At 43.7% G+C, this 9,581-nt stretch overlaps 1 protein-coding gene across 2 annotated transcripts in view; it reads left to right on the top strand.

Moving 5' to 3' along the window:
• The first annotated feature begins 379 nt into the window (after positions 1-379).
• The window catches only part of LOC126536053 (uncharacterized), a 115,128-nt gene continuing 105,926 nt past the window's right edge, over positions 380-9,581 (top strand). The window contains exon 1 of one of the 2 annotated variants that reach the window (XM_055073430.2): positions 380-587. The gene's annotated coding sequence lies outside the window, so the exon portion shown is untranslated. The remainder of the gene's footprint in view (positions 588-9,581) is intronic. The other variant, XM_055073427.2, reaches the window with a different exon arrangement.

The raw sequence follows: 9,581 nt of genomic DNA, 5'->3' as shown, positions 1-9,581 counted from the left end.
ACAGTCCACTGGCTACATTCCATGCCTCGTCAAAGTTCTGTGAGCGTTCGCTGAAGCAGCGAATGCTTCAGCGTCCTTCAAAGGTGCTGGCGCTGAATCGGACCACTTTTGCATCGTTCTATCTTCGCTGCACTCTAGCAGCCTCATACTGTTGGGAAAGTAAAGTAAGGAAAGAAATAAACTAGTTTCACTACATTTAAACATGCGTTTCAATGGGAAATAAAAGTAAAGAAAAGAAATGGATTAAGATACTTCGAATATATATATATATATATATATATATATATATATATAGTTTGGCAGCGGTGCACAATGAGCGCGCAATTCAAAGATATCTGCTCTTGCAGGCCACGGCAGGTGACGTAGCGAAGCGGTGGCCAAGGAAGAAGTTTCCAAGAGCCAGCAGCTGGCAGATCCGCTATCGTCGGACGAGGCTGTTATGCCACACCCACGGTGATAGCAAGGCGATCGGCATCATCCGCTTGGTGGCGGTGGACGCTACGGCTGGTTGCAAAAGACGCCCACGAACCTGCAGTTCGGCAGTGGCGCTCACTGAGCGCGCAACTCAAAGATATCTGCTCTTGCAGGTGAGACTTGCCAATTTCTATTCGTGTTTCGCTAGCGTTACACGTGTGCACTGCTGCCGAGCGAGAACTGCCCTGTCCAAATTGTCTACGTTGTGTGCAAATAAGCTTTTTTCGCCCTGGATACTGGCAACATAGCTGCATATAATGACTAAGAAATTAGTTGATCATCTGCGGAGTGGATTGACCGTAGGTTTGCATGAAATCAAGGAAGCTTTGAATGACCTCAAAGGAATGAGGCACGATATACATGAACTGAAATTGATCAGAAAGGAGTTGCGTGGAGTGCTGCGCGAAAACAAGGACCTAAAGTTGCAAAATGCTAAACTTAAGCGTAGACTGGAATATCTGGAGCAATACCAGCGATCAATCAATCTAGAAATCAAAGGCATACCTCTTGACAGTGAGCCAGTGTCAGTAGTGACTAAATGTGGGGAACCTGTGAAAATAAATTGAAGGATGTGATATAGACGTTTGCCACAGAGTCCCCACTGCCAGGCATAATGAGTCGAACATTATTCTGCGTTTTGTTCGTCGTGCAAAGAGGAATGCCATCCTCGCTAACTCAACGAAAGCAACAATTGACGCTAAAATGCTCAGATTTTACAAGTATCATCCCCTATTCATCAATGAACACTTCACGAAGGAGGGCAAGCAACCGCTCGGGGCTGCCATTAGGAAGAAAAGAGTTGTTAACTGGAAATTCGTGTGGACAGCCGGTGACAAAATTTTCGCTAGGCGAAATGAAACGTCACCGGTCCTTCGTCTAATATGTTTAGACGACGTTGATGAAATGGTCGAATGAATGCCTCGTTACTTCTTGAACACAAGCGCGTGTACGAAAACCACCTCGCATGGCTAGCCCCAGGTATAGCTCTTGTGCATATCATGATTATGCTTCATTTAATTCGTCTGTTTCTAATTTAAATACTAATAACTTTATATCAATTGTGCTTTTAAACGTACGAAGTATTAAAAACAAACGCGATAAAGTACATGAATTGCTTGAAATACTGAAGTCTAAATTCGATATGTTGCTTTTTACTGAGACATGGCTAACGCCGTATGAAAATCCACCCCAATTTGATGAGTACGTATACCAAGGCATAACACGAACCAGGGGACGCGGTGGCGGCGTCGCTATGTATCTTCGAAAACATGACTAGCACGAGGTCATGTCAAATCTTATCATTACTAATGCGCATATAGAATGTCTTACTGTATGTTTAAAATCGTTTTACGTATCTGTAGTACATAGGTCTCCTTGTGGTATTAAGGGCCAAACAATGATATCTTCCTTACCTCAGTAAGGGAACCTTCATTGCGCTGAGGCTACCTTATGTAACTCTGAAAGCTTCCTTACTGAGGGGCCCTCAGCGAAGGCTTCCTTGGTGCTTCCTCAGCGTAAGGTAGCTCCAAAGCTACCTTTATGCGTCCTTACACCGCTCCTGGCCCTGAACGAGCGCTTCACCTCACTGCTTAATCACGTGATGTTTGCATGCGCATGCGCGCTGTCGCCCAACTGCGTAGAAGCGCGAGCACGGTACGTCTTGCTACAGTGTACTGTAGTCTTGCCCGGCATGTTCGTTTCAGTCACGTGTGCGGCATGGAAGCGTTGCTAGGCGTTGCTAGGCGTTGCACGACGCCGGCGTGCCAGCGTTGCTGGAGCACATCAAGTTTTGCACTGTAATGCGCTACTTTTTTAAAAGTTTAGTAAACAAAACTAGAAGAAAGCGTCCACGCTTCTCTATATTAGCTCTTCAATTTAAAGATTGTGCGACGATACAACATTTTTTCATTGAATAATGGTGTTCGCGTAAAGCTTTTAAGAGATAATCTAGAACCCAGGCATGCGGCAACCGCTCCTTACGTGAAGACGGGTGAAGGGAGCTTTCAGAGTACGCTTGCTTCCTCCATCGGTCCTTCGCTGTAAGGAGGCCTCACGTAAAGTTAGGAAGCGCTCGAAGGCAAGGAAGGTTTCATTGTTTGGGCCTAAGACTTCATTTTTCGAATTCACAGATGAACTACTAAATTCCTTAAATAACACTGGTTCAAAGTTTCTTATAATGGGTGACTTGCACATTAACATGTTAGGAAATGATACTAATGCACAAGAACTTCAAAAACCTCATAAATACTTATGCCTGTGAAAATCTTATCAATTTAGTCACTCGTATTACGGCGGATAGTGCGACGCTGTTAGATGTCGCCATCGTGAACGTGCCTTGCCTAAATGTTTTTGCTGGTCTCCTGTCAGTGAACTTAAGTGATCATCTACCTCCGTTTTGTTTCTTACCGATAACGAAAGATAAAAGTATAAAATGGTTGTGAGGCAATGTTGGGATTTCAGCCCAAATTCTTTAGCACTTTTCCGCTCTCTTATCGAGAAGACAAACTGGGAACCGATAATAATGCAAAACGATGTAAATCAAGCACATAAAATTTTTTTGCCAGTTTCACGCACTGCTACGAGCTGGCCTAGCTTTCCTAGAAAGATTAGAAATACGTGAAGTTCCAAGAATAAGATTAGGAAACCGTGGATAACGCGCCTACTTTTAAATGAGATTGCGGTCAAATATGTATCATTCTTTTGTTAAGACACGTGATCTGCAGAAATTCGCTGAGTTTAAAAAAATGCCGCAACAAGCTTAGTGCAGAACTTCAACATGCAAAAGTACAGTACTATGAGAATTTATTCTCTCGTATAACAAACGAGAAAAGAAAATTTTGGCAGGCAATTAACAATCTCGCTCAAAGGAAGAATCCAATAGTTGTCTCTTCGACTCAAGGTATCCTAAACGACGAGCAAGCTGCTACATTACTAAACTGTCAATTCATTCGTAGCGGAGAGTACACGCATCCTGTTCACAACAAACACAAGTACACATAAAAAGAGTGCTGCTAATAATTCTATTTTATTGTCGCCGACTACGGAGTACGAAGTGACAGATATTATACGCGGCCTAAAAATAACGCTGCTGCAGGACACAACGATATCAAACCAGTTGCCGTGAAACACGTAATGGATATAATTTCCAGCCCTCTAGCTCATATTGCTAATCGTACGCTCGAATATGGCGTTTTCCCGGAAGCATTCAAGCTAGCCAAAGTGTGTCCAGTGCACAAGGGTGGCACAGATTACACTTTTATGAATTACCGAACCATATCTATGCTACCAGTAATGTCTAAAATTTTTCAAACAATCATAAACGTTCGCCTTTGACATTTTATCCGAAAGTACTCTACTACGTCCGATGCGCAATATGGGTTTAGAAAGAAAAGATTCTGTGAAGAGGCACTACTCTCTATTAAACATGAAATAATAAATAACATTGAACGAAGATCATACACCGTTGGTCTCTTTTTAGATCTCAGAAATGCTTTCGATTCTATAAACCATGCCATTTTGATTACGAAGATTTATGATTATGGGAGAAGAGGGCCAGCATATCACTTAATTCGCAGCTATTTACAAGACAGCTATCAGTATGTATCAATTAACAGCTGAAACTCTCCGAAATTAAAGATACTACAAGGTGTCCCACAGGGCTCTATACTTAGACCTTTGTTATTTAACCTATACATCAATGATCTTTCTTACATACCAAATGCTCAAAGCTTAATCATGTATGCTGATGACACAGATATATTTTTCGCAGTCAAGACATTGGAAACGTTGCCGATTTCAATAAATATTTACTTAAATCTTCTGTTTTCATGGTTTCAATTAAATGTAAATCAAACTAAATACATAATATTTGCACCAATTAACAAACCAATGAATTTTAAGTTAACAATTTGGTTTCGAGACGTACAAATAGAACAAGTAGACGCTCATAAGTTTCTGGGTATCTGGTTTAAAGGTGATACGTCCTGGAAGACACGTGGAAAAACTGTCTGCCGAACTTAGCAAAATCACGGGATGTTTTAACAGAATCAGGAATCTGATTCCACTTTGGCTTAAAAATGTATTATATTGCGCCATGTTTTATTCATGGCTTGCATATTGTTTACTTGTATGGGGTACAGAATGTTCACAAAATTATCGACAATTGATAGTCTTACAAAAAAGAGTCCTTAGATATTTCGAAAACTACAGGGGTAGGCCTCAAGATTTGAGAACGCATACTCTATTCATTTAACACACTATGCTGCCAACCAGATATACTATTATAGGTTATTGCAACATATAAAAACTAACAAACTGTATACATCAACATCATCTGTACCCGCCGTGGTTGCTCAGTGGCTATGGTGTTAGGCTGCTGAGCACAAGGTCGCGGGATCGAATCCCGGCCACGGCGGCCGCATTTCGATGGGGCGAAATGCGAAAACACCCGTGTACTTAGATTTAGGTGCACGTTAAAAAACCCCAGGTGGTCGAAATTTCCGGAGTCCTCCACTACGACGTGCCTCATAATCAGAAAGTGGTTTTGGCACGTAAAACCCCATAATTAATTAATTAACATCATCTGACTCAAAATCTCACTATTGCCTACGCAAGGAAACTAGGGAAATTCCAAAGTCTCGAACAATTTATGGCAGACAGCATTTGAACCACCAGGTTCCTCAATTATTTAATCACCTAAATTTACTGATCTAAGACATCCATGAAAATGCACATTATGGCAAATGAAATGCAATATAGATGATATGCATATTTTAGCATTTTACGGTGTAACACATTGTTATGGTTTTTTTAGTTCAATTACACAATTCATTTATGTTTACGGTGCTACTTTTTTCTCAGACTGTAAATTGTATCTACATATTCATAGTTAATCTGTATTATTTTTGTATAATATATGCATTTCTTTTGTATTTCGCGCTACTAATCTGCTCAATTTTATTTTGGTGATATGTTTACCTCCGTACTGCACCGGTACCATTGATTTGATAAAATGTCAGCAATGTACTTCATATTATATACCACAGTGCTGAATACCAACAGCAGCTGGAGCCATTTGTCAGTCCTTTGTAACCTTTTGCTCCTGCTCGCCTACCTGTAACAGATGCGAAATAAACCTGCACCTTCACCTTATATATGTATATGTATTCATTAGTGAAAAGTGACTATCACTCAAATGTACTCAAGAATGGATTGTAAGGAGTGGCGCTGCGTACCCACGGCAGAAAACGGGAGAATGGAAGAGCTGTAAGCTAGTTGCAAAAGGGATGGGAGAAAAATGACTGGAGAAAGGCTGAGAATGACTAGATGAGGCTGAACACTGGTTAGCTATCTTGCACTATGGAATGGGAGAAAGCGGCAAACTAAGTAAGCAGGAGAGAAAACAGAATAATGCAGGTGCGCGCCCACATGCTGAGGAGTTCTTCATGCAGTCACAAGCGGTCACATGTAAAACACTACTGAACCTACGAGGGAAACGCTTCGTAAGCGTTTCTTTAGGCAAGAAATGGCAGAAGGACGACAAACCATGCACCGTTTGCACGGCGTAAGCTTGCTAAATCACACTACTGCAGCGATATTGACACGTGTACTTGTCTTCATCGGGCGACACGTTTCACCGCCTTACAAATGTTATCGCACAGCGCAGGACGCGCTTGTATGTGAGGGAAGTTTCTGGAATGTTATCGATGGTTCCATCCAGTGGCTTGTGTAATCCGAACCTTGTGTAATCTGATTGCATGTGTGCGCAACGCGAATAATGTAGAACTTTGTGGAAGGCGCGCGGGTCCCAGCGATTAGTCTGGAGCGTTCGACGATTGATGTATAAAAGCCGACGCGTTTGACCCGTTGATCAGATTTTCGACGATCGCTGACTGTGTTCGCCGCTGTCGCCGTTCTTTGAGTGTAGCCTGTTTTTGAGGGCACGAGTTCGCCCAATAAAACGCTACTTTCGTCTTTCTCAGTTTGGCTGATTTCTTCACAGTCACTACCACGTGACAATATATAGGAGTGTTTATTCGTGAAATGATCATTGTAATTATTAATAAACCGGTCAAATCGAGCGATTGAGCTTAGCAGTAAATAAAAATAAAAATCGAGGGTCAACTGACATTGGACGACATATTCACGAAGTTTTTCGTTCGCCAGTAGTGTTTGTAATTGGCGGGATTTTTCCAATACAAATTTTACATCGATCCGAATTGCTTAGTAGCCATCCTTACCAATTCTGTGAGTGCGGCTTAGCGCTATGATCCAGGCACAGGATAATAAGGCACAGGGCGAATTTCATCAAATATACACAAGAAGGTATATAATATAAATATCATACGTATGAAAGTTGTATGTCAAAACACATAAGAAAATAATCATGAATAATTAGAGTTGAAACAGAGTTAAAGATTTCTGCCCATGTAGTGCCTTAAAGCCTTGCAGGGCAGGTGCAGCGATTGTTACGCGTTGCAGGAAAAAATGTTGTGAAGCAAGGACTGTTCTTTAACATAACCGAAACTTTAAATATACAACTTTATTCAAAGAGATTGGCGTGTAACAATAGAGCAAGACATTCTTTCCCTGATCTTTTGGTAAGGAAGTCTGCCTTACAGACAGCACACAGTGAGAGATGAAATCATAAAAATCGCAGGTAAAGTGACAGAGCTGGATCAACTTCCGTTTTGAATTACCACAGTTCGTTATGGCGTAATGTATGACGAAACAAAAATAACAGTCAATGGCGACCGTCCTGAGCCATCACCGTCATTATGCATTCATTATAAAAGCGTTAAATATTCTGCTAGGCAATCGACGCTGATCATGGCAAAAAGTTATTGATAAGCTCGTAACGCGAAGAGAAACGGAACAACTCGCTAAAGAGGCAAAAAGAGAGACTCACATCATCGTAATCCTTTTGAATCATAAATGGCTCGGACACGTCCCCTTCTTTATCTCCAAACGCGTACGGGTCGCTTTTGTACGTGGCGCTGGGAGCGTTTCATGTCAAGGCAGTGGGGACTTGTGTTCTCCTTTTAGTAAATTATTGTTCGTTTTCTTTAGTCGCCACGTTGGTATCATCTCAAGTTTAAAAAAGTAAAATCGACACGTATAGTCTAATATGACGACACATCAATTCTCCTTTTCCTCGCATGTTTCAACCTCAGACACCAGACCGGTATATACGCATACGTATATGGCGTGCACCTGTCTTGCCGCTAGCGTCCCAAAACGGCACAAGAGGGTCAAAGCTTACAGGGAAAGGTTATTGTTTTAAGTTTGTAAGGGTATGTGACGTTTCAAGCTCGAAGTATGCGAGCCAGGCGCAGACGGTCAGCGTATGCATCACCGACAAGCTGGCTGGGGAGCGTGTACGGAGGAAAGTCGCTCATGAAACATTCATGATCGCCTCCCAGAGTCGTTGTCGACAGCACGCAGCGGCTACATGGGTCGTCGTCTCTGTGTGGGGTGCGGCCTCGGTGGGGACGGAATGTGGAAAAAGAAGAAAAACGAAATTATAACGCCGTTTGCGAGTATCGGCCGGCACGCATCTCTGCAGTCTCTGTTCTGCGCGATCGAGAGTGTCTCGCTCCTCTTTCATCCCGATTCCCCTTCCCCTCGATTGCCTTCTCTCTTACAGGCTTCTGTGTTGAATTCTTTCCGACTAGTGTGGTGAATGTAAAAGCCGTGCTCGTCCAGCCCTGGTGGTGTCTAAGGCGCAAAGAACGCGCATGGCAATAAACGCGCGGCCGACCCTGCTCCTCTGGATGCCGGAGACAAAGAAAGAAGGAAAGAAAGAAAGAACATAGAAAAAGAGGGAAGAGCAAGGACAACTTTCAATATCCGCTCCTCCTTGTCGCTCGTGCCCGTGTGCGGGGAGGGAAGGGGGAGGGTGCACTGGCACAATGTTAGTCGTCGCCAGCACCTGTTGATCAATTTCCTCCGCGTGCTCAATGCCGACCCATTGTGTATGACCGCGCACCGGAACCGCGCCGTCCGAACCAGATTCCGATTGAAGTCGAAGTCGCTGCCATTTAGCAGGCGCGCATGCAGCGGTCGTTTATGAGCCTCGTCCTATTGAGCGGACGGCCTGCATGCCCCGCTAACCCGGCCTATCACACGCGCCGGCGAACGACGCAGGCCGGCCTTTTCTCCCGTGCGCGCGTAATGCGCACGCGTTTCGTCTTGCCTGGCCACGGCCGCGTGGGAACACACAAAGGAGGCTCCAATTACCGCCACCATCCACAAAGGGTGGCTCCTTTCTTGTTCGGCTAGGGACGCAACAGCGCCGTCGCCTCAGGTGCCCAGAGGAGAGAGCGTGTTTGCACCGTGTCGTGCGCATCCACGCTGACGGAGTCGTCGTGGAAAGAGGGCGGGGAGATAACTGCGAGATTTGAATCGCAGCCATCTGCTTTGCGGCCTCCGTCTTCCTTGCTTTGTTCTCTGAGTCCCGAGACTGGGCAAAGGTCATCCTTGTTGAAACTTGTCCCATTGTCGTCACCATTCGGTGCATACACTTAACAGTGGCAATCGGAAGGCGGGTTTGCAGGCGTGATCCGTAAGCTCGTGAAACAACCGGGAGCTTCGGCAATCCATTTAGCTGGACTGAATAGTTGTCACACATTTTAATTCTATTATCTGAGAGCTCTGGTCCCACGTTATGCGGAATGTTAGAACATGTTCAGGGATCGGTGAGATTAACAGACCAGTGACAATGTGTTTAATACCTTAGTCCTTTTATCTTAGCGATTGACTCAGCTGTCAAATAAAACGTTTCGGTCAGTTCCGTGACCATATACTACGACACCCGTATGTGCACCCAGCACTTTTGGGTAATGTCTGTTCACTATCATTTCTTGACACAAGGCCAAAGTTTCATTAACTTTCGTGCGCATAGATAGAAGAAATTGGGGGAAGGTGGAAAGGTGGAACTCATCTCAATAAATTAACTCCTGGCTGTGTCATTGGCCCGCAATGGTTTCTTCTTCCTGTGTCCAAGCAACTGGCTATACCACTACGGGCAATTGGTCAAAAAGCAGACGGTTTCACATGTGTTTTTACTATGATTACGACCGAAATGTCTGCATTGCCGGTGTGATTCC

This window comes from Dermacentor andersoni, chromosome 4 (genome assembly GCF_023375885.2).
Source record: "Dermacentor andersoni chromosome 4, qqDerAnde1_hic_scaffold, whole genome shotgun sequence".
Lineage (NCBI taxonomy): Eukaryota > Metazoa > Arthropoda > Arachnida > Ixodida > Ixodidae > Dermacentor > Dermacentor andersoni.
The sequence above is the reverse complement of the archived record's forward strand: the minus strand, read 5'-3'. Positions and strand labels throughout refer to the sequence as shown.